The sequence below is a fragment of the Lemur catta genome, chromosome 6, assembly GCF_020740605.2.
Source record: "Lemur catta isolate mLemCat1 chromosome 6, mLemCat1.pri, whole genome shotgun sequence".
Taxonomy (NCBI): Eukaryota; Metazoa; Chordata; class Mammalia; order Primates; family Lemuridae; genus Lemur; species Lemur catta.
In genome coordinates this window covers 99,408,373-99,432,375 of record NC_059133.1, presented here as the reverse complement: position 1 = coordinate 99,432,375, position 24,003 = coordinate 99,408,373, and the positions used below count along the sequence as shown (strand labels likewise).

Genomic DNA, 24,003 nt, shown 5'->3' with positions numbered 1-24,003 from the left:
CTTTGTTCACAGAACCCTAATGATTTGAGACAGCAACATACTCTTTTTTAGGGGCTAATCAGTGTTCCTTCCTTCCTTCCTTCCTTTCTCCTTTCTCTGTCTCTCTTTCTTTCTTTCCTGACAGGGTCTCACTGTATTGCCTGGGCTAGAGTTCAGTGGTGCAATCATAGCTCACTGAAGCTTCCAACTCCAGGCTCAAGTGATCCTCCTGCCTCAGCCTCCTGTGTAGCTGGGACTACAGGCGTGTGCCACCACATCTGGCTAATTTTTCTAGGTTTTGTAGAGATGGGGTCTTGCTCTTGCTCAGGCTGGTCTCAAACTCCCGACCTCAAGCAATCCTCTTGCTTCGGCAGATCTCAGTTAAAAAAAATTTTTTTTTAAGGTTAAGGAGCAGATGACATTGCTTAAAATAGAAGAATTAAAAGCATCTAGGCTGGGCAATAATGAGACCCCATTTCAACAAAAAATTAAAACAAAAAATCTGGGCGTGGTGGCCATGCCTGTAGTCCCAGCTGCTTGGGAGGCTGAGGCAGGAGGATCGCTTGAGCCCAGGAGTTGGAGGCTGCAGTGAGCTGTGATGGTGTTATCGCACTCCAGCCTGGGTGACAGAGTGAAACCCTGTCTCAAAAACAAAACACAAACAAACAAATCTGAAGAAGGAAATAAAATTTTCACTTATTAAGAATTACCACTTTGGTCTAGACATTAGCAATAATGGGCTTCATGCATATACATTTTCTCCCTTGTTATAAAGAGTGTTTGGGGAGAGAAACATTTATTTCGCTCGCGAGTCTCGTTTCGGGCAGTTCCCGGCAAGGCAGCCCCAGGCCTGCGCGAGGCTGAGCGGCGGCCGGGGTGGGGGCGGCCCAGGCCTGCGTTTCGGGCGGCGCGCTCGGGGTCCGGGCTGGGCCCTCGCTCCTCCCGCGGCCCGCGGGCTGCTGGCGATTGCTCGCGGGCGGTGACAGAATGGCAGCAAGCTGTCTCGCCTTTCACGACTTGCAGGAAAACAGCCCCACCTCTCCATGGCAGAGCGTCACAGCCACAGTGTAAGACGCAATGTGGAGTGGGAGCTGCAGTTACAGCCATTTCCGGAAAGTACCGGGGGCCGCGGCATCCTCACGGCCTGCGCCGGGACGCGGGGCGGCGGGCGAGCTCCGGCGCGGAACCGGCTGGCGCTGCCCGGCCGTGTGGCGCGAGGACGGGGCTCGGCCACAGCGTGGCGGCCGCCCCGGGAGCGCCGGCGTTTTCCTCAGGCGGCGCTGAGGCAGCTCAGCAACCTGGCCGGCGGCCAACTCCAGTCGGGACACGGTGTTTCCTGACTCCCCGCCCCGGGGAACGGAGTACGCGCTCCGTTTCCGGGCTTGTCGGCCGAGTGCGGCCGCCGTGCTGCCCTCCCCGGGAAGGCGCGTGTAGGTGTGCGACTCCATACTTCCTCAGAGGAATTCTGAGAAAATGAAAATAATGCTAACAGCAATCAAGAGTTTACACAATAGTGTGTTAGGTGCTTAATATGCATGATCTCATTTAATTCTCGAAACTGCTCTAGAAACCAGGCACGTCCCCTCGCCCACGGCAGGGAGGGCGTCCTTCAGAGGGGAGCGACGGGCAGGCGAGCCCGGGTCTGACCCGGCGCCTCTGCCCTCTGCCGTGGCGCCTGATTGTATTTAAATGTATCATTTTATTCCTTTCACACATATTTGTTAGCCCCTATCACGAGTTAGCATTGCTCTAAGCACTAACAATACAGTGTGAACAAAGCACATGAAGTCTATACCGTCCTGGAACTTACTTCTAGTGGGTAAAGAATGATAATGAAATATCAGGTCACGTGTTATGATGACATTACATGAGGGTTATGTTTGATGACTGTATGTCAACACCCGACAAGAAAAAGCCAACCATGGCTAAGTTTGGGGAAAGAGCAATATGGCTGGTGTTAAGAAATAAAGTTAAGCACAGAATTAACATTTTGAAGTTTATTTCAGCTGATAGCAATTCATGAATCAGGCATCATCATTGCAAGCAGTTCAGTGCTACACCAGGGTGGGTTCCAGAGGAAAACTTTTTTAAGGTGTTCTTGGAAGCAAGACAAAGAAAATGTATCTGATTGGTTAAATTATAAAGTCCCTAGTGAGAGGTGAGTTGAAAGTTTCTCAACAACAAAGTCTCTAGTGAGAGGTTGGTTGGTGGCTGATTGGTTAAGGCTGTTTCATTGTACCCTTTACATTGAGTTGGGCTTCAGTCTGCTGAGTAGATGTTTGTGCTATTTACTGAAATGACAGAGGTGGAAGCAGGTTTGGAGGAGATGAGTTCTGTTTTGCAGATGTTAATATGTTACCTGTTAGACATCCAGATGGAAATGTCAATTTAGTATGTGAATCGGGAGTCAGGGCAGAGAGCAGAGCTGGAAATACACATGTAGGAGTCATTGGCACATGGATAATATTTGAAGCCATGGGAGTAGCTGAGAAGAGTATGAATAAAGTAGATAAAGAGAAAGAACGTCAAGACTGAGTGCTGAGCACTCTAACATGTAAAGGCACAACAGAGAGAAAGAATAAACAAAGGAAATTGAAAAAGAATGCCCGATGAAGTAAAGAAGTTATTAGTTACGGGGCTGAATTGTGTCCCTTCCAAATTCACATGCTGAATCCCTAACCCCTAGTAACTCAGAATATGACTGTATTTGGAGGTAGAACCTTTAAAGTAGTGATTAAGTTAAAAACGAGGTTGTTAGTGTGGGCCCTAAGCCAATCTGACTGGTGTCCTGTCCTTGTAAGAACAGGAAGAGATGCCAGGCACGTGCCAGCAGAGAGGCCCTGAGAGGACACGGTGAGAAGATGGCTGTCTGCACGCCAAGCACAGAGACCTTAGGAGAAACCAAACCTGCTAACACCTTGCTCTTGGACTTCTAGCTTCTAGAACACAAATTTTTGTCTTTTAAGCCACCCAGTCTGTAGCATTTTGTTATGGCAGCCCTAGCAAACTAACATACTATTTTATTCCAGACGCAAAGACAAGAAAATGCTTCAAGTAGGAGCAAATGGTTAACTGTGTAGGACATTGACAAGAGGTAGGGTAATATAAGGATGAAGAAGTGATCACCAGTAAGGAAACAAGTTTATCTTGATAACTCTGATAAGAGCAGAGTAGAACTGAGAGATGGGCAGTGAGGAAGTAGAGATGGCCCCTCTAAGCCACACTTTCAAGAAGTGTCATGAAAGTGATAAGGGAATTAATTAGGTGGTGGCTGGAGGGAAACGTGGGGTCAAGGAAGACATTTTTAAAGACAGATATTTGAGCATGTTTCTATGCCTTATTCTTACTAGATTAAAGGACTGGAACAAAAGTAGAAGAGCAAAATTTTTTTTTTTTGAGACACAGTATCACTCTGTCACCCAGGCTAGAGTGCCGTGGCGTCAGCCTCGCTCACAGCAACCTCAAACTCCTGGGCTCAAGTGATTCTCCTGCCTCAGCCTCCCAAGTCGCTGGGACTACAGGCATGTGCCACCATGCCTGGCTAAGTTTTCTATATATATTTTTAGCTGTCCATATAATTTGTTTCTATTTTTAGTAGAGACAGGGTCTCGCTCTTGCTCAGGCTGGTCTCGAACTCCTGAGCTCAAACGATCCACCCACCTTGGCCTCCCAGAGTGCTAGGATTACAGGCGTGAGCCACCGCACCCGGCCTGAAGAGCAAATTTTTTAAAGAAAAATTTTCATTTCTTTAGTTAAAATTTTCTTATACTTCCATGTGAAATGTGTAGGTTCTTAAGGGTTCCCATAGCAAGAGTAAACAGTGTTAATATTTCTCATTCATTCATTTATTCATCTTTCTTTCTTTCTTTTTTTTTTGAGACAGAGTCTTGCTCTGTTGCCCAGGCTACCGTGAGTGCCGTGGCGTCAGCCTAGCTCACAGCAACCTCAAACTCCTGGGCACAAGCAATCCTTCTGCCTCAGCCTCTCGAGTAGCTGGGACTACAGGCATGTGCCACCATGTCCGGCTAATTTTTTTTTTCTATATGTATTTTTAGTTGGCCAGATAATTTGTTTCTATTTTTTAGTAGAGACGAGGTTCTTGCTCTTGCTCAGGCTGGTCTTGAACTCCTGACCTCCAGCAATCCACCCACCTCAGCCTCCCAGAGTGCTAGGATTACAGGCGTGAGCCACCGCACCCGGCCTATTCATCATTCACTAAATAAATATTTATTAATCTACTCCTATGTGGAAGGCACTGATCTGGGTACTGAGACAAAGCAAACTCCGAGACACAATAAACAAGTAAACAAATATAGAGTATGGCTGGTAAAAGTAAATACTTTGAAGAAAAATGCAGCAGAATCAGAGAGTGATGAGGGAAGTGGTACTATTTCAGATGGAGTAGTGAGTTAGAGACAGCCTCTCTGATCAGGTGACATTGTGAAGAACTCAATGAGATGAGCGAGAAGGGCCCTGTGAAGTGGAGGAAGAGCGTTCTAGGCAGAGGGGCAGCAAAAAGCACTTCTGGAGAGTGGTTTGAGTCAGGTGCAGGTGAGATCAGGAAGGCTCGGATGGGCTGCAGACCAAGCTTGGCAGGCTATGGGTGGGACTTTTCCGCTTCACTCTGAGGGGGAAGCAAAGCCACTGAAAGGTTTTGAGCAGAACAGTGACAATTTACCTATATAAGTCTTAGGAGGATCTTGCTGGCTTGCTAGGGGCCAAAGATATGAAACAAAAAAGACTAGTTAGAAGCCTATTGCAATAATCTGGATGAGAGACAATAGTGACTTGGGCTAGAAATGGGACAGTTGGGGAGAAGTGATTGCATTCTGGATAACTTTTGAAGGTATATCCCAAAGAATTGCTCATGAATTGGATATGGACTGGGAGGAAAAGAGAAGTCAGGATTTTCTTTAACTTTATAAAATTTCCAAGGTGATTTTTGTTTCAATCATAAATGTTACCTTTAACTGTTGTGTGAGTCATTCAAATCAAGGTCAGTGACCTTGATTAAGATTACCTACTTATCTGCTATCTATCATATAGCTATTAATATATATGATATATAAAATTCCAACAGCTATTAGAATTAAAGCAACTTAGTTAAATCATCAATCAATCTATCTATCTATATGTTAGTGCAGTCCAAGTCACTTGATTTTCTATGCCTGGGCTCCTGAAACAATGTTTGTATTTACTGTTTATATAGACAAAGGATTTTTTTCATTAATAAGCACATGAATATACTGTCTGTTCTACAAAATGAACTTATTATTACCAGTTGAGAGAAATATCCAAATCAGTCTAAGAAAAGTTGTTAAATTAAATTTACTCATTGCATTTATTAAATTAATTTTCACATTGCCATTATTGTGCTAAGTTGACTTTGTAGGGGCAAAAGCAGATTTTCCCATTTTTTCTTATGAATGATTCCTGAAAGGAATAAATGGCTGCTTTGAAAATTTGAATTTGAGCAAATTCAGAAGGAAAATTGGAGATCAATCTCCTTTAAAGAGATTAGTACATTATAGCAAAATCTTAGCTACATGAGACCCAATTACCAAATTTTAATATTCAATATTTTGGTTAGACATCTTCAGAAACTGTGTTATACATATCTATTCTTTCTTTACAGAAGATTGGTACACACAATTTGACATTTTCTTGATGTCTCAGGCTCTGCTTGTTATTGTTATGCAGTTTGGTTATGCAGTACTCAAGACTTCCTGATGTACACAGGTTAGTCTGTGTGCTTCCTGATTAAGTTCTCCCTGTGCCAGAGACTGCTGTTGCCTACCAAATCTATTCTCTGCTCCTCCCCCATGAACAGAATCGCAAGTTTTATCCACCCAGATAAGAGACTGTATTTCCCTACTATCTTTATATCTAGATTTGAATAGGTGACAAGTTCTGGCCAATAAGATGGAAATGGAGGTGTTGTATGGAGCTTCTGGAAATTGCCTTAATATGGAGGGGTGTACTCTTCTTTTCTTCTACTCCCTTATTCCTGGATATGATGCTAGGAGTACCACAGCCATCCTGGACCCTGCGGTGACCTTGAGACTGGAAACCATGAATTGATGGATGATGGAAGCCTGGGCTTCTGATGACACAAAAAGCTGCCCCACTACGTCTGCACTGCCTACCTCCATTCTTCTTTCAGTGTGAGAGAAAAAGTAATTAATCTGTGTAAGCTATTGTTATTTTGGAGTTTTCTGTTACATGCATCCAACCCCATCCCATCCAATTCTCATGGGAGATTTTTTGCCTTCTGTTAGCTTTTTTTTTTTTTTTGTCATTCCTGACTTGCTATCAGTGCACTTGCTCACATCACCTTCTTCCTTTTATTCATTTGCTGCTGTTCATTATTTGTTTAATGATTATAGAGTACTTACTATCTGCTAAGTGCTAGAGATGCTGTTGTAAGCAAGACAGACAAGGATGTGTCCTAGGAGCTTACATAAAATTGAGGAGCTTACTGCATAGTGAGGAAACAGATGAACAAGTTTGTTAGACATTAACAAGTAGCCTTTAAATAGGGCCGAGAAGCTCTCCTTTGAATGCATGACATTGTGGCATCTATTTTGGCTCTATTTCCTTATTTTTCCCTGTGCTGTAATTAAGCATGATGGCATGCAACTGAATTCTGTGTGGGTGAGACGTGTTTACCTTCTGCTTGGTGCAAATTATAAATAAAATATCTATTTCAAAACATTTATGTTGTAAAATATAATACAAACTGTCCACAAAACATATAAGTACAATTTAACAAACAGTTGTGAAATTAGTGCCCATGTAACCATCACATAGGTCAAGAAGTGGAACTTGACTGGTGCCCAGAAGCCCAGCATCCACTTCCCGCTCGTGGTGCGGCAGCCGGATCCTAAGGTAATCATGTCCTTCTGTGTTTTGCCACCTACGTGGGCATCACTGCACATGTAGTTTGGTTTTACCTATTTATATTCATGTTCTGTGTATTATTTTGTGCCTTTTCTTCTTTTTTATGTGACATTAAGTTTGTAAGATTCGTCCATATGAGTGATGCCAGTGAATGGTGGAGTAAGAGACTCCCACAAGTTCTTCCTCCATGAAAACAACTAAAAACTGGCAAAAATTGTCAGAATTGACTTTATCAGAACTCTGGGAATTAAGCAAAGGATTGTGGCAATCTAGGAAGCATTTATTCAAGAAAAATGACTGAATCTCAATGAGATCAAGAGCTTTATGATGTTTTAACATCCCCTTCTCTCAGGCTCCCTCTTAGCTTTAAAAACCAACAGTTCACAATCCTGGTAAAACCCAGGAGCATGGCAACCACTAGTCAGGGCAGAACTAGGTTAGAGCTCCTTCAGAGCTTCATTCTGATAGAATTGTCATTATTTGATCTGTCTGGTGTTGCCCTGGAAGACTCCACTTGCAAGGCTGTCTTTATGTGACCCAGCTAGGATATTATCCAAGGTTAAAAAACCTTTTTCCCAGGGGCATTTATTGAAAATATTTAGAGGCAGTTGTTTAACTTCATTCCTGCCTGAGTAGTAGGTAATATCAGAGCAAACAAAAGGTTAACCTAAAGCTCAAAAGGAAAAGCTAGAGAACACATTCTGAGACTCTAGAAAGCAGAGTACAGGGCTGTGGCATGCTCAGGAGAGACCTGGGAAGGCCTGCACCTGCCTTCCCTATAGGAATGTAAGCTCAGTAAGGACAGGGAGCCTGTCCACTGTATCCCCAGTATCATGAACTATACTCGACACAGAGTAGAAATTCAATAAATATCTGTTGAATCAAGGAAGAATTAGTGAGTGTTATAGAACATGCGTTATACATGCGCATGCGTGCGCACACACACACACACACACACACACACACACAGAGTCAGCCATCCATATCCCTGGGTTCTGCATCCATGGAGTCAACCAACCAGGGGTCAAAAAATGGATGGTTTTTCTGTGCTCAGTATGTACAGACTTTTTTCCTTCTTATTATTCCCTAAACGATACAGTATAACAACTATTTACATAGCATTTACATTGACTTAGATATTATAAGTAATCTAGAGATGATTTAAAGTATACCAGAGGACATATGTAGGTTATATACAAATACTATGCCTTTTTATATCAGGTACTACATCTCAGATTTTGGTATTGGAGGGGGATCCTGGAAGCACTCCCCCCACAGATATGGAGGGATGACTGTATATACATCTGGATCCCAGGAACACCAACAAAAGAATTATTTAACATTCTCACAATGAGAATTGATTCATACCAAAAGTACCATAGTCAATAACTTTGTTTAGATGAGAATTTGGTGGGTTTGTACTAATTGTATTATATATGTCATATTTGTTACATAAAATATTAAAAATTGTATTTCTGTTAAATATATATATCTATAATTTATTACTTTTGTCCATAGTTGTTCTCATTACAAGAATTTTAGTATATGAGTACAATATTAAGTGTGAAGTACAAAATCTGGGAAGAGTAAAATGAAACTATGTAAAGAGGTTTACTAGGCACTGTATCTATATATATTGGTGATGACTTAATTCAGGAACTGTTGCTTCCATTCTATTGACTTAAACTTCACATCAGTGTGAACTGAGAAAAGTCTTCGTCACGTATCCCACCTCCACTTCCAGTGATATGATTGTAATTTAGTCTTTGTTTCCATACTCACATTCCTTTCAGGGTTGTTTTACTATCCCATTTTGCTGATCAGGGCAGTTACTGGATTTTTATTTAGCACCATCTCAGGCAGTCAAGAAGCTATCCATAGTTCAAAATTAAAAAACAATATATTTATAACCAAAACTGAGGGAACATTTCTTTCTGTCAAAAGACTCCCTAAGATTCTTTCAGTTTGAAAATTCAGCCTATTAGGAATGGTGGTTGACAAAGACAATTAGCTCTTTGGTTAAAGTGACAACTGGAAAGAACAGTAAGAAATTAGGACTGTGAAAGATTGATTTAGAAAGGCAGTTGGGAGTGGGCATTTGGGAGGAGGTGACTACAAATGGTCATGTGCCTGAAGCCAGACACACCCCTTGTTGAAACAGAACATATATATACATATATATGTTAAGTTTAGTTATTATCCTATTATGCAAATAAAATAGGTAATAAAGGAGGATCCAAAGCTATTCCTTCACCTACAAGTCCCAAACCAGAAGTAACCAGAAGTGGATGATGTCAGATGGAATTTGAGCACAGGAGAAAGGTACTTGGGAACATGATGTTGACCTCATTTCCCCATCACCTCCTGGTACACTCTCCTGCTCCAATTTATAGCAGAAATTCTCTAAATAATTGTTAGCATTCACAACCTATATTCCATCCATCCCTTCTCTCTTGAAACAATCAAACTTTCAACTCAGCCACTCTAACAAACTGTTCTTGTCTAGGTCCCTAATGTCTATGTCACTAATTTCAATGTTGATTCTCAGTTCTCAGTTTATTGGCTTCTCAGCAGCATATGATGTAGTCCTTAGTCTCTGTTGCCAGTTTTCCTTTATCTCACTGGTTTCTAGACATTGGAAGTTTCAGTGCTTGGACTTTTTTATCCACATTTATGCCTTTGGTGTCTTTGTCCTGGCTCACAGCTTTGCATGCTGTGATGGATTCAAGACAGCTTCACACTCTCTGACATGCTTTCCATTGAGAAGCAGGAGTTTGTGTTCCTGCTGGGCAGGCTCTGTGACTACTTTGACCAATTGCAGAGATGAAATTACCAGTTTCTGGGTTTTAAAAAACTAGCAGTTTCCAATTCCCATCTCTTGGGATTCTTTCTGGAAGCCCTAAGCATCCACTTAAGAAGCCATGCTACAAGAAGCCACAAGTAGGCATTGTCGTCAATGGTTCCAGACAAGCCCAGCTTTCCAGCCATCCCTGCCAAGGTGCCAGATATGAGAGAGAAGACACTTTGGATACTCCAGATGAGCTCATCTGGTGGCTGAATACCATGGAGTGACCTCAGATGATGTCAGGTGGAACAGAAGAATTGCCCAGATGAGATAGACTTAAATTCTCAATCCACAAAATTGTAAGCTACAATAAAATACTTGCTTTCAGCTACCAAAGTTTAGGGTAATCTGTCTTGCTGCAGTAAATGACCAGAACAAATACCATCTTTTTGCTGATGACTCACAAATTGCATGAACCTCTCCTCTGAATTCCAGACTCCTATTTAATTGTGTGTCTGACATTTCCACTTGGAGATCATCTTATTTGGGGTTCTTCCAGAAGCTGACTCTGAGACAAGGATTCAAGTACAAGTAGCTTATTTGGGTGATGTACAAGTAGCTGAGGGGGTGATGCGATGTACTTCCCATTGCACCCCATGTGCAGGAAACACCAGTAGAGTCGTGGAAGCAAGACGGGGACAGAAAGCAGACAATAAAGGGTGTGTCATCAAGCCAGTTACCACTGAACACTATACTGTTGGGGAACTCAGGGAATTAGTGTAAACTACGTATTTCAGAGTTACCCTACTCAGAGGGTGAGGAAGCTGGACTATTTACACAGTAACTTGCAACAGTCACTGGTTGAGGGCTGCTCCTGGGGTGTCAATTCTCTGCATTAGGCATGGATTTAGGAAAACAGCCCTTGGGCAAAGAAATGCAAAATCTGCCATGGGACATCAGCCAAAGAAATGTAAAACCTGTGAGTGGAACATTGAAGTGATAAAGTTGAGTGAATATGGGCAGGACACTGACAACTTTTATGACAGTGATATTGACATTGGTATTTTTAATGATTTCAGGCCAGTTGTCTTCTAGAATATCCCACTTGTACCACAAACTGGCTGCTGAGAGAGTGTTTTCCAGGGTCTCATGTTTCTTCATGCCCTTGTGAGCAGAGGCACTAACTGTCCTTTTGTTCTGGACCATCTTTTCAAAGATATTTGGATAGTGAACAGCCTTGGAAGCTAGAGATAATGTCTCTCTTAAAGACAGGTTTATTATTCAGCATAACAAAAGCAATGTCTCTCTGTAAGGCAAGAGTCAGGCAGGTTTGTTTGCAGCCTGTTATAGAAGACAGATTCCCTAAGTTTGGGATTCTCTCCTATAACTCAATGAAAGCATGTATAGGCATCACCTGGCTCTCATTGTATCACCCTGTGGAATTGGGCTTGGGAAATTGGCACAAGAATATGATGGTACTTTGACTACTGCTATTGCTGTAAGAGATAAACTGTACTTTGTTTCTAATCCAGGATTCTTGTAGCTTCCCCCAGCATCCACAAAACTGCTGTAGGCTAATCTGTTACCTTGCAAGCTTGGTAAAATCTTGGACCCTTCATAGTTCTTGACAATGGCTTTGACTGATTGTTTTGTCATGATCAGATTTAGATAAAATAATTTTTTGGTCAAGAATTCTAAATGGTTCTCCACCCACAGTGTGAAAAATAACAGAGAGGAAAAAAAATATAATTCTAAATGGGTAATGTTATGTACCTCCCATTACATCCCATGTGAAAGTGTATAATGTCAGTTTGTTCCATGAATAGTGATGTTAAATTTAATCACCTGGTTAGATGGCATTTGCCAGATTTCTCTACTATAAACGTATTTTTTTCCTTTTGAAATTTTTTTATTTAGTTCATTCATATAATCTCAAACATCACCCTGCAGATTACATATTATCTCCCCCAGACCTGGAGTCTGTCATTAGTTATTTCTTCAAGGAGCTCTGTTTTTTTTCTGTTTGTTTGTTTTAGAGGGGAATAGTGTTTAGAAACCAAGATGTACATGATAGATGTGCTCATTGCTACTGCAATTTCTTTGCTTCTAGACTTTCCAGTAGACAGAACTAGGGGGAAAATACAGCAACCAGTAATTAGCACACAGTTTATCCTTCCTTTGTTTCTTTTTTGGAAACATAAGCAAATATTTCCTTTTTTTTTTACACTAAAGTAGCATAGTAAATACTCTTTTGTACATAACAATATACCCTATAAATCACTCTGTATCTGTTTCTAGAGATTGTCCTTCTTTTTTACAACTGCATTTCACTGTTATTCAGTATGCTAGTAACTCTTCAGAGGAGTTGCACTGTTCTCACCAGCAACGTGTGGGAGTGCCTGTGTCTTCACTGTCCCCTCAACAGTGTCTTCTCAAACTTTAGAATTTTTCCCAGTCTGGTATTGAGAGATGATATTTCAGTGTACTTTCAATTTGCATTTCATTTAGCATGTTATGTTGAGCATCTTGTCATATGTTTATGGGTCATCTAAAAAAATTTTTTTGAGGCAGGATCTCACTATGTTGCTCAGCCAGACCTCAAACTCCTGGGCTCAAGTGATCCTTCAGCCTCAGCCTCCCTAGTAGCAGAGACTACAGGTGCATGCCACCTTGCCTAGCTTTTTATGGGTCATTTATATATCTTTTTCTCTGTGTATCTTTTTTTAAATTACATTTTCTAACCAGGATGTGCCTATGCTTGATTCTTGTACGTTTATCTTGTATCTAGATACTTTACTAAATTCTTTATTAAATCTAATGTTTAGTCTGTAGAAAAAACCTGAAAAGTGAGGATCATATCATTTGCGAATAATAGCAATTTCTTACTTTGTGATCCTTATAAATTTCTTTTCCTGTTAGTATGCTAGTTATGACAATGATAGAATGTTGAATGGAAAAGAAAATAGTGGCTTTATCTTATTCCTGATTTTTAAAACAATGCATTTAAAGTTTTTCTGTTAAGAATAGTGTTTGCAAAAAAAAAAGAATAGTGTTTGCTATAGGCATTTTGTAAGTAGCTTTTTTTCAGATTAAGGAAGTTCTCTATAATTTTTTTGCTAAGTGTTTTCATCACAAATGAACATTAAATTTTATCAAATATTTTTGCTGCATCTATTGATATGATTGGATTTTTAATATGTTAATGTGGTGAATTACATTGATTGGTTTCCTAATATTAAATCACATTTGTACATCTGGGTAAACCCAACTTGGTTATAATATTCTATCTTTTAAATACACTATAATGCTGGGTTTGCTACTAACTTTATATTTTTGTTTCTTTCTTAATTGCTCTACAGTTTAAAAAAAAATGTTTTTTGAGACAAGTTCTCACTCTGTCACTCAGGGTAGAGTGTAGTGGTATTGCAACCTCAAATTCCTGGGCTCAAGCAATCTTCCTACCAAAGCCTCCTGAGTAGCTGGGACTACAGGTGTATGTCACCTTGCCTGGCTTATTTTTATTTACTTATTTTTATTCTGCCATGCTACCATAATTTTTAAATTTTTTGTAGAGACAGTCTTGCTATTGCCCAGGCTGGTCTTGAACTCCTGGCCTCAAGTGATCCTCCTGCCAAAGTGCTGGGATTATAGGCAGGAGCTACCACACCTGACTGCTCTACAATTTAATGTGTTTATGCTGTCCTTGTCTGGTATCAGTGTTTTATTAACTTCACTGAATGAGTTGGAGTGGGAACATTCTCTCTTTCTCACTCTCTCTTTTTAGGAATTTTCCAGAAGAGTTGGAATAAGTTTAAAATGAGTTGTTCCTTGAATATTTTGTAGAACTAATCTATAAAACCATCTAGACCCTCGTTTTTTTTTTTTAAAGGAAGATCTTTTACTATAAATTAAATTTCTTTGTGATAGAAAGAAAGAAACTACTACTACTTCTTGAATCAATTTTGGGAAGGTAGAAACAATGTATATTTAGATTTACCCGCATGTTCACTAATTTCTTTGATCACCATTTTCTTGTCTTTCAGCGTTATTTTTCTTATATTTCTAGCATCATTTTTCTTCTTCTGAAGTATCATTTAGACAATTAGATTTCCTTTAATGAATATTAACTGCTAATAAACCCTGTGCTTTTGTTTATTTGAAAATATCGGGCCGGGCGCGGTGGCTCATGCCTGTAATCCTAGCACTCTGGGAGGCCGAGGTGGGAGGATCGCCTGAGGTCAGGAGTTCGAGACCAGCCTGAGCAAGAGCGAGACCCCGTCTCTATTAAAAATAGAAAGAAATTAGCTGGACAACTAAAAATACATATAGAAAAAATTAGCTGGGCATGGTGGCGCATGCCTGTAGTCCCAGCTACTCAGGAGGCTGAGGCAGGAGGATTGCTTGAGTCCAGGAGTTTGAGGTTGCTGTGAGCTGGGCTGACGCCACGGCACTCTAGCCTGGGCAAAAGAGTGAGACTCTGTCTCAAAAACAAAAAACAAAAAAAAAGAAAGAAAATATCTTTACCTTGCCCTTGCTCTTATAAGACAGTTTCATTGGGTACATAATTCAAAGATAATAATTTTCTCTCAGCATGTGAAGATATTATTCTACTGTTTTATACCTTCCCTTGTCTGTTTATAAGTCTGCTGTCAGTCTAATTATTGTTCCTTTGTAAGTCAACTGAACTTTTATTTTACTGATGTTACAGGTTGAATTGTATCCCTCAAAAAGTTATGTTGAAGTTGTAATCCACAGTAGCTGTGAATGTACTCTTATTTTGAAAGTGTCATTGTAGCCATAGTTAGTTAAGATGATGTCATACTGGAGAAGGGTGGGTCCTTAATCCAATTTGACTAGTGTTCTTATAGGAAGAATAGAAGAGACACAGACACACAAGGGGAGAATGTCACGTGAGGATGGAAGCAAAGATTGAAATGCTGCAACTGCAAGCCCAGGAACGCCAAGAATTTCCAGCAAATCACCAGACTTAGGAAAGGGCAAGGAAGATCCTTACAGGTTTCAGAGGGAGCATAGCCCTGCCAACTCCTTGATTTTAGACTTCTAGCCTCCAGACAATAAATTTCTGTTTTAAGCCACCTAATTTGTGACACTTTGTTACAGTGGCCCTCAGAAACTTATAATGCAACCGATTTTAAGATGTGTTGTCTTTTATGTTTTCAGCTTTACTATAATGTATCTAGATTGAATTTCTTTTTACTTATGCTTTTTAATATTCTTCATGATTCTTGGTCTGTAGATTCATGTCTTGTATCAGTCTGGACAGTACTTGTGATCTCTTTGGAAATAATCTCACCTCCATGCTCTTGATTCTCCTTCTGAGATTCTAAATTGATTTAAATTAGGAAACTGCTTTTTCTATCCTCCATGTCTTTAATTTAACCTGTCATATTTTTATCTTATTGTCTGCATTCTAGAGACTTCTTCAGTTGGATCTTCTCCTTCACTTGTTCTTCATATGCATCTAATGTGTCTATTTAATAGTTTTTAAATATTTTTCTTTTTTTTTTTTTGAGATAGAGTCTCACTTTGCTGCCCGGGCTAGAGTGAGTGCCTTGACGTCAGCCTAGCTCACAGCAACCTCAAACTCCTGGGCTTAAGCGATCCTACTGCCTCAGCCTCCCCAGTAGCTGGGACTACAGGCATGCGCCACCATGCCCGGCTAATTTTTTTTTTCTATATATATTTTTAGTTGTCCAGATAATTTATTTCTATTTTTAGTAGAGACGGAGTCTCGCTCAGGCTGGTCTCGAACTCCTGACCTCGGGCGATCCACCCGCCTCGGCCTCCCAGAGGGCTAGGATTACAGGCGTGAGCCACTGCGCCCAGCCAATAGTTTTTAAATTTAAGTAAATTTTTAGATGCTTGCCCCAGAGATTGATAGCCATTTCTCAATAGTCATTTTCTCCTTATTTCAGTAATAGAACTTCTTAATTTTAACTGAGCACATGACTATCCAGAACAAAGGCTATATTTCCAATCTGCCCTTGGGTAGGAATGGCCATGTACTAAGTTTTTACCATGAGATACATGCAGAAATGGTATGCACAATTTTTAGGAAGTTTTCTGTATTTTTCCTTCCCTTTTTTCTTCCTTCTACTTCATGAGAAGAGTATGTGCTCCCACACATGTTGGGTCTGGCCACGTGACTGGCTCTGGTGAAATGTGAGTGCAGAAAACATCGGGACACATTTGAGCAGAGGCTTTGAATGAGTCTCTGTGGCTCTGTCTTTTGTGTGCCTGCCATCCGCCCTGAGGGAAAACAGAACCCGGTGACTGCTGCTCCCTTACTCTGAGTCCTAGAATGGGAGACAGGTGGGACTGACTTGAATTTGAATTGCGCCTAGAGCCTAGCCACAGCAGCCACTCTCCAGCTGCCAATTTCCAACTCAGTCAGAAGAAACTATTTGTTGTTTATAGGCCACTAAGCCTTTGAGGACAATTCCCTTATTTTCTTGCAAGTCAGTCATTAATTAAAAAGTTAGGTGTTTTTTTTAGTAATTTATTCATGATTTAGTTTCTACTCTCTAGCTATTGCAAATAATGCTGCTATAACATTTATGTACAAGTTTTTGTGTGGGCATATGTTTTCCATTCCCTTTGGTGTGCACAGGAGTGGAATTGCTGGGTCATATGGTAACTCTATGTTTAAATTTTTAAGGGGCTGCAGATTGCTTTACAAAGTGGAGATATCATTTTATATTCTCCCCACCAATGTATGAGAGTTTAAGTTCTCCACATCCTCAATAACACTTGGTATTGTTATCTTTTTGATTAGAGCCACCATAGTGGGTGTGATGTGGCATCTCAATGATTTGCATTTCCGTGATGACTAATGATGTTGAGCATCTTTTTATGTGTTTATTGGCTATTTGTATATTTTTAGAGAAGTATCTCTTCATAGACTTCACCCATTTTTAAATGGGATTGTCTTTTTATTGTTCAGTTTTAAGAATTATTTATACATCCTAGATACAGTATCAGATATGTGATTTGCAAAATTTTCCCCCATTCCGTGCTGTCTCTTCAGTTTCTTGACAGTATCTATATTAGTCTGCTAGGGCTGCCATACCAAAATACCCTAGACTGGGTATAACTTCATTGGGGATTAGGGCTTCAACATATGAGTGGGGGGGGCACAATTCAATTTATAACATTCTGCCCTCTGGACCCCCCAAATTAATACCCTTCTCATATGAAAAATACATTCACCCCCACTCCAACAGCCACAAAAGTCTTAACTCATTTCAGCATGAATCCTAAGTCCAAAGTCTTATCTAAATATTATCTAGGGCCAGGCTCAGTGGCTCACACCTGTAATCCTAGTGACTCAGGAGGGCTGAGGTGGGAGGATCACTTGAGGCCAGGAGTTTGGGACCAGCCTGGACAACATAGTGAGACCCACATCTCAAACAAACAAACTATTATCTAAATCAGGTATGGGTAAGACTTGAGATACGAGTCATCCTGAGGCAAAATTCCTCTGCAGCTGTGAACCAATGAGACCAGACAAGTTATGTGCTAGTAACTTGTGAGATGAGCATAGGACCAACATTCCTATTCCTAAAGGGAAAAATTGGAAAGAAAGGGGGATGGGGGCCGGGCACGGTGGCTCACGCCTGTAGTCCTAGCACTCTGGGAGGCCGAGGCGGGTGGATCGCTCGAGGTCAGGAGTTCAAGACCAGCCTGAGCAAGAGCGAGACCCCTGCCTCTACTAAAAATAGAAAGAAATTATCTGGCCAACTAAAAATATATAGAAAAAATTAGCCGGGCATGGTAGCGCATGCCTGTAGTCCCAGCTACTCGGGAGGCTGAGGCAGAAAGATTGCTTAAGCCCAGGAGTTTGAGGTTGCTGCGAGCTAGGCTGACGCCATGGCACTCACACTAGCCTGGGCAACAAAGCGAGACTCTGTCTCAAAAAAAAAAAAAAAAAGAAAGGGGAATGGGTCTAAGCAAGTTCAAAACCTAGCTTGGCAAATTCCATTAGACTTTAAGGCTCAAGAATAATCCTCTTTGGCTGATGCTCTGCCCTCCTGGCCCACTGGATTGGCAGGCCTGCCTTCCAGGCCCACAGTGGAGGCAGCATCACCCCCTTGGTCCTGGGTGGCAGCCCCATCCCCTCAGTCCTGGGCAGCAGCTTGGACCTCTGGAACTGAGGAGGAGATATCCTAGCTCCCCAGACCTGTATCCTCTGGGCCTGTGCTGGGAATAGCAGCCCTGTCAATATCTGAGTCGCCTTGAGGTCATTCTTCCCTTTTCTTGAGGGATAATGTGTATTTATAGGCAGATAGCTCTATTGCCCTATCCTTTAGACTCCCAGATGGCTAACAATCTTCCTTCGTTCTGCCCCATCTTTGTCACTTTCGGTCCAAGCTGGCAGTGTGTCTGCTGGTATAATCCTATCTCTACTCCTGGCTTCTGCTGTGATAGGTGAATAAACCTGTAAATTGCACCTATGATCTCTATGAAATTATTTTCCAGCCATACTCCAGAGTGCACATGTTTTTTTGCTCTTAGCAACACGGATAGGCTGAGAATTTTTTATATCTTCAAGTTCTAGTTCTTTTCCGTTCATCAATTCCTTCGATTTCTCTCTTTTCCACATTTTACTAAAGCAATTAGAAGAAACAAGGCCACACCTTCAACACTTTGCTTAGAAATCTCCTCAGCTAAATACCCAAGTTTATCACTTTTAACTTCTTTCCACAAGCACTAGAACACAATTTGGCCAAGTTCTTTGCCATCTTATAACAAGGATCATCTTTCTTTTAGTTTCCAGTAACATGTTCATTTCTGAGACCTCAACAAAATCACCTTTCTGCTCATATTCCTACCAACAGTCTCTTCAAGGCAATCTAGGCTTTTTCTAAACGCACCTCAAAACCCTTCTTCCCTCTACCCATTACCCAGTTCGAAAGCCACTTGAACATTTTTATGGTATTTATTACAGTAGCACTCCACTTCTTGGTATCAAAATCTGCATTAGTCTGCTAGGGCTGCCATAATAAAATACCACATTGTGGGTAGCTTAAACAACAGAAATTTATCTGTCATAGTTCTGGAGGCTAGAAATCCAAGAACAAAGTGTCAGCAAATTGGTTTCTCCTGAGGCCTTCCCCTTGGCTAGCAGATGGTCGTCTTCTTGCACTCTCAGTCTTTTCTTTCTGTGCATGCCCCTACAATCTCTTCTCTTCTTATAAGGACACCAGTTCTATTGGAGTAGGGCCCCACTCTTACGACCTTATTTAACTTTAATTACAGCTTTAAGGCTCTGTCTCTAAATATAGTCACATTAAGAGTTAGAGCTTCAACATATGACTTTTGGAAGAATAAAATTCAGTCCATAACAGTGTCCTCGAAGCACAAAATTGTTAAAAAATTTATTTATTATGGTAAAATATACATAACATAAAAATTACCATTTTAGGCCCGGCGTAGTGGCTCACATCTGTAATCCTAGCACTCTGGGAGGCCGAGGCAGGAGGATCGCTCGAGGTCAGGCGTTCAGCACCAGCCTGAGCAAGAGCGAGACCCCGTCTCTACTAAAAATTAGAAAGAAATTAGCTGGACAACTAAAGATACATATAGAAAAAATTAGCTGGGCATGGTGGTGCATGCGTGTAGTCCCAGCTACTCGGGAGGCTGAGGCAGGAGGATTGCTTGAGCCCGGGAGTTTGAGGTTGCTGTGAGCTAGGCTGACGCCACAGCACTCTAGCCTGGGCAACAGAGCCAGACTCTGTCTCAAAAAAAAAAAAAAACAAAACCTGCCCCCCCAAAACAATTACCATTTTAACCATTTTTAAGTGTACAGTTCTGTGGCATTAAATCCATTCACAATGATTTGTAACCATCGCTACTATCATCTTCAGAAATTTTTCTTCTTTGCAAACTGAAACTCCATACCCATTAAACACTAACTTCCTCTTCCCCACTCACCCAAGCCCCTGCCTACTGCCATTAAATTTTCTGTCTCTATGAATCTGACTACTCTAGGTACCTGATATAAATGTAATCATATAATATCTATCCTTTTGTGACTGGCTTATTTTGCTTGGCATAATGTCTTCAAGGTTCATCCATGCTTTAGCATGACAGAAATTCCTTCCTTTTTAAGGCTGAATAATAAAAAAAAATTTAAAAAATCAAATTATGATGAAGTCCAATTAATTTGTTTCTTTTACTTGTGCCTTTGGTTTCATAGCTAAGAAACTATTGCCTAACCTGAGGTCATGAATATTTACACCTATGTGTTCTTCTATGAGTATTTTAAGTATTTTAGCTTTAGCTTTACATTTAGGTCTTTGATTCATTTTGAACTAATTTTTATATATGTGAGGTAGTTGTCCAACTTTATTCTTTTGTATGTGGATATACAATTGTTCAAGCACCACTTGTTGAAAAGACAATTCTTTTCTTCATTGAATTCGCTTGGTATCCTTGTTGAAAATCAATTGCCAATAAATGTATGGGTTTATTTCTGAACTCTCAGTTCTATTCCACCAATCTGTATGTCTTTTCTTATTATAGAACCCCACTATCTCGATTACCATAGTTTTGTATTCTGTTTTGAAATAGGGATGATATGAATGTTCCAAGTTTGCTCTTTTTCAAGATTGTTTTGGCTATTTTGGATCTTCTGCATTTTCATATGAATTTTAGGATCAACTTGTCGATTTCTGCAAAAAATTTAAAAAAGGCGCTTGTGATTTTGCTAGTGGTTGCACTGAATCTGTAAAACTAATTGGTGAGTATTGCCATCTAACAATATTAAGTCTTTTGTTCCTATTTCTTGATGAGCTACTTAGATTATGATTTAGCTTAATGATAAACCCTATATCTTGTGTCCTCTGGTCCTCTCAGTACAGCCTGTATAATTCCTTGCTCCTCTACTTGTCACATTTCCAACTTCTAGCAGTATATTTTAACAACCATTTCTGTTTCCATCAACTATACACATTATCTCTTGAATGCATTTACCTTTACCTTTTCTTTCTTCTTTATTTTCCATATCCTAAACTGTCAGCTGTACCTTTACCATTATACTGTCACCATTAGTATAATTTACAAACTGTTTTAACTATATCAAGATTATAGTTTATTAACAGGTTGGGTCTAAAGTTGAAACCCTCCAAAGCAGCATTTCCTAAGCTTTCTATTGTAGTAATTAATTATCCCCTTTGAATTCTCTCTTTTCCAGGAGATTTATCTCTCAGAACTTCTATCTTTCCATTCCAGTGTAGCGTAGCTCTTGGGACTTCCCTTGACTGTCTCCTGAATTGGATCTACTGATTATTGGACATGATGTAGTCAGATACCCTGTTTTCTCCCTCATTTTGCTTGAGCATATCTTTAAATAGCTCTTTAAAAAAAGGGTATGTTGGAGGTTACCTTCCTAAGTCCCTGCATATTTGAAAGTGTTTTCATTCTGCTTTTTAACTTAATGATAACTCAGCTAGGAATGGAGCTTTTCATGAAAAAAATTTTTTTATAACTTGAAAATCAAAATATTTTCCCTCATAAATTTGTAGGCTTTCGTCTGTTTTCTTCATATATCTAGTGTTTCTGGTAAGAATTCTATTTTTCAATTTTTAAAATTTTTTGTAGAGACAAGGTCTCTCTACGCTGCCCAGGCCAGTTTTGAACTCCTGTCCTCAATTGATCCTTTCCCCTCAGCCTCCCAAAGTGCTGGGCTTACAGATGTCAGCCACCACCTCCAGCCACAGTAAAAATTCTAATGCCAGTTTGATTCTTGTTCTTTTAAGGGCCACTTTTTTTTTTCCTCTTTGGAAATTTAGAATCTTCTCTTTGTCTTTAGAGTTCTAATATTTCACAAGGTTTAATTTTTTTTCTTTGTTTTTGTTCTCTACTAGTGGATGCTTTCAGCTCTGGGAAATTTTCTTCTATTATTTTTGGGGTAATTTTCTGTCCTTCATTTACTTCGTTTTCTCATTCTTGTGTAATGTTAGTATTGTTGGATTCGTTCTCATATTTTGTCTCATAATTTCTATCTCTTGGTATATTTCTTCTATTTTCTTTAAAAGTTTGTTGACTTTGTCTTTCAACACTTCAACTGAATTTATAATTTTGACAATTTCTTATTTTTAATTTCAAGACCTACTTTAAAGAATTAATTTATTTAAGAGACAGAGTCTTGCTATATTGCCCAGGCTGAAGTACAGTGGCTATTCACAGGTGTGGTCCCACTACTGATCAGCACGGGAGTTTTAACCTCCTGTGTTTCTGATATGGGCTGGTCCCCCACTCTAGGAAGGTCACTATATTGATCCCAAATTTAGTGCGGACACCCGATCAGCATAGGGCACTACAGCCCAGAACTTCTGGGCTCAAGCAATCCTTCCGCCTCAGCCTCCTGAGTAGCTGGGACTACAGGTGACACTGTGCCTGGCTCAACACCTACTTTTAAATCTTGGATTATTACTTCATCTGAATATGTTAGTATATTATTAATAATTAGGGCTTTTTTGGTTTTCTGAATTCTCTGAAGTGTCTGTTTCTTTTATGGTCACATTTTCTGGTTATCTTTCCCCCCATGTCAGAGACTTCCCTTAAATATCTAATAATCCTTAGTTGTCTGTTCATATTTAAGATGAGGCAGTTGGAATGCTGATGAGGAGTCTTATGAACTTGGGAGGTATCGCAGTCCATTTCACATAGCTAGAAAGGAATACCTGATGCTGGGTAATTTATAAAGCAAAGGGCTCACGGTCCAGCAGGCTGTACAAGAAACACAGCATCAGCATCTGCTCAGCTGCTGGTGAGGTCCTTTGTGCTGCACCAAACCATGGTGAAGGGCAAGGGCGGCATGCACATGTGAAGAGAGACTAAACCCAAGGGGCATCCTGGCTTTGTAACAAACCACTCTTGAGGGAACTAATTTATTCCCCTGAGAACCAATCCAGTCTTGTGAGAGCACAAATTCACTTATTACTGTAACAACAGCACAGAGGAATTCATGAAGGATCCTCCCCCATGCCCTAAACACCTCCCACCAGTCTCCACCTCCCAACCCCTTTCTACTACTGGTGCTCAAATTTCGACATGAGATTGGGTGGGGACGAACCAACCATATCCAAACCCAGCAGGAGGGTCTTGCCAACTTGCTTAACTTTACTTTGTGAGTGGGTAGGAAACCAGCTATTGTGCTAGCATAAAGAATGCTTTATTCTTAGGCATTCAACACTCATAACAGCTGCCCAAATTCTCCCCAGAGATTATCAGAACACTTGATTTTTAGCCTGAAATAAATGCCTAGTTATTGTAGCTGAGATACAGAGAGGATTCTGCTGTTTCATTCCATATACAGACCTTTATTTAGTCTCCCCGTTTTCAGCCCTGCTTCTCACTCTTGCCCTCAGTCTTGTGTGTGTCTCCAAACCTTAGTCTCTCTAAAGCACTTCTCAGTAGACAGGCCCCCTTCCTTTCTGCAGCATCCTCTGCACCCATTCTACATACGGTTTCCTCCATTAGGTCTGATCAGACCACACTTACTTTGATGCATGTCAAATTAAAAAAAATTTGTCTTCCAATTGTCCGTTTCTCATTTTCTATTTCGTATAGGGTTTTAAAAAAATGATTTTTATTCCTTAATCATCATCTTATGAGGTCTCAGGAAGAATAGGCAATAAATGCACGTACTCAGCCAGCTTTGGTGAAACAAGAAAAAACAACCAGTGCAGTGGCAAAAAAAAAAAAAAAAAAAAAAAAAATCTGAATCTGTGTCACCACAATATTCCTGTGTATAACTTAGTGCTTAGCCTCTTAACCCTCCAGATCCACATATTTTAGGGATGTGATGGATCTCAGACACTTAGCTCAAATCCATTTTACAGTTATGTAGGACCCAGAAGTAAAGTGATTTGCCTGAGGTTACACAAGTAGACAGTGGCAGAATGGAGACTAGAAAGATATACTGACTCCCAGTTTATGTTTCTTTTACCTTACCGCACTCCTGGGGAGTTATCAGGTCAGGAGTCAGATGAGAAAGGTCTTGAAAAATAGCGACGGGACGGCTTTTTCTGGGTAAATAGCCCGATGTTCAAGAAATGAGATATTTTGCAATGGTTGTCTGGCAGCACACCGTCTAACAGTCGGCGGTCGTATGTTGGAAGTACTGAAGGGGGGACTGCAGCAGGCCCAGAAACGGAATGATCCCAGCATACGGCGATCCTGGGAGGGGACAATCAGAGGGCCTGGGCAGGATGAAACAGAAGTTGGTGAGTAATGGATGCGTCTACTGAGCAGGGGAGGGAAAATGTTCCTGGGTATTACGAGGGAGTATAAACTGGTTAATCACCGTGATC

The 24,003-nt window shown here is 40.5% G+C and overlaps 1 long non-coding RNA gene across 2 annotated transcripts in view; it reads right to left on the bottom strand.

Annotated features, from left to right (window-relative positions):
* The window catches only part of LOC123640198, a 29,764-nt gene that overhangs the window by 4,874 nt on the left and 887 nt on the right, over positions 1 to 24,003 (bottom strand). Inside the window, exon 2 of one of the 2 annotated variants that reach the window (XR_006735899.1) lies at positions 23,640 to 23,892. This is a non-coding gene — a long non-coding RNA (uncharacterized LOC123640198). The remainder of the gene's footprint in view (positions 1 to 23,639; positions 23,893 to 24,003) is intronic. The other variant, XR_006735900.1, reaches the window with a different exon arrangement.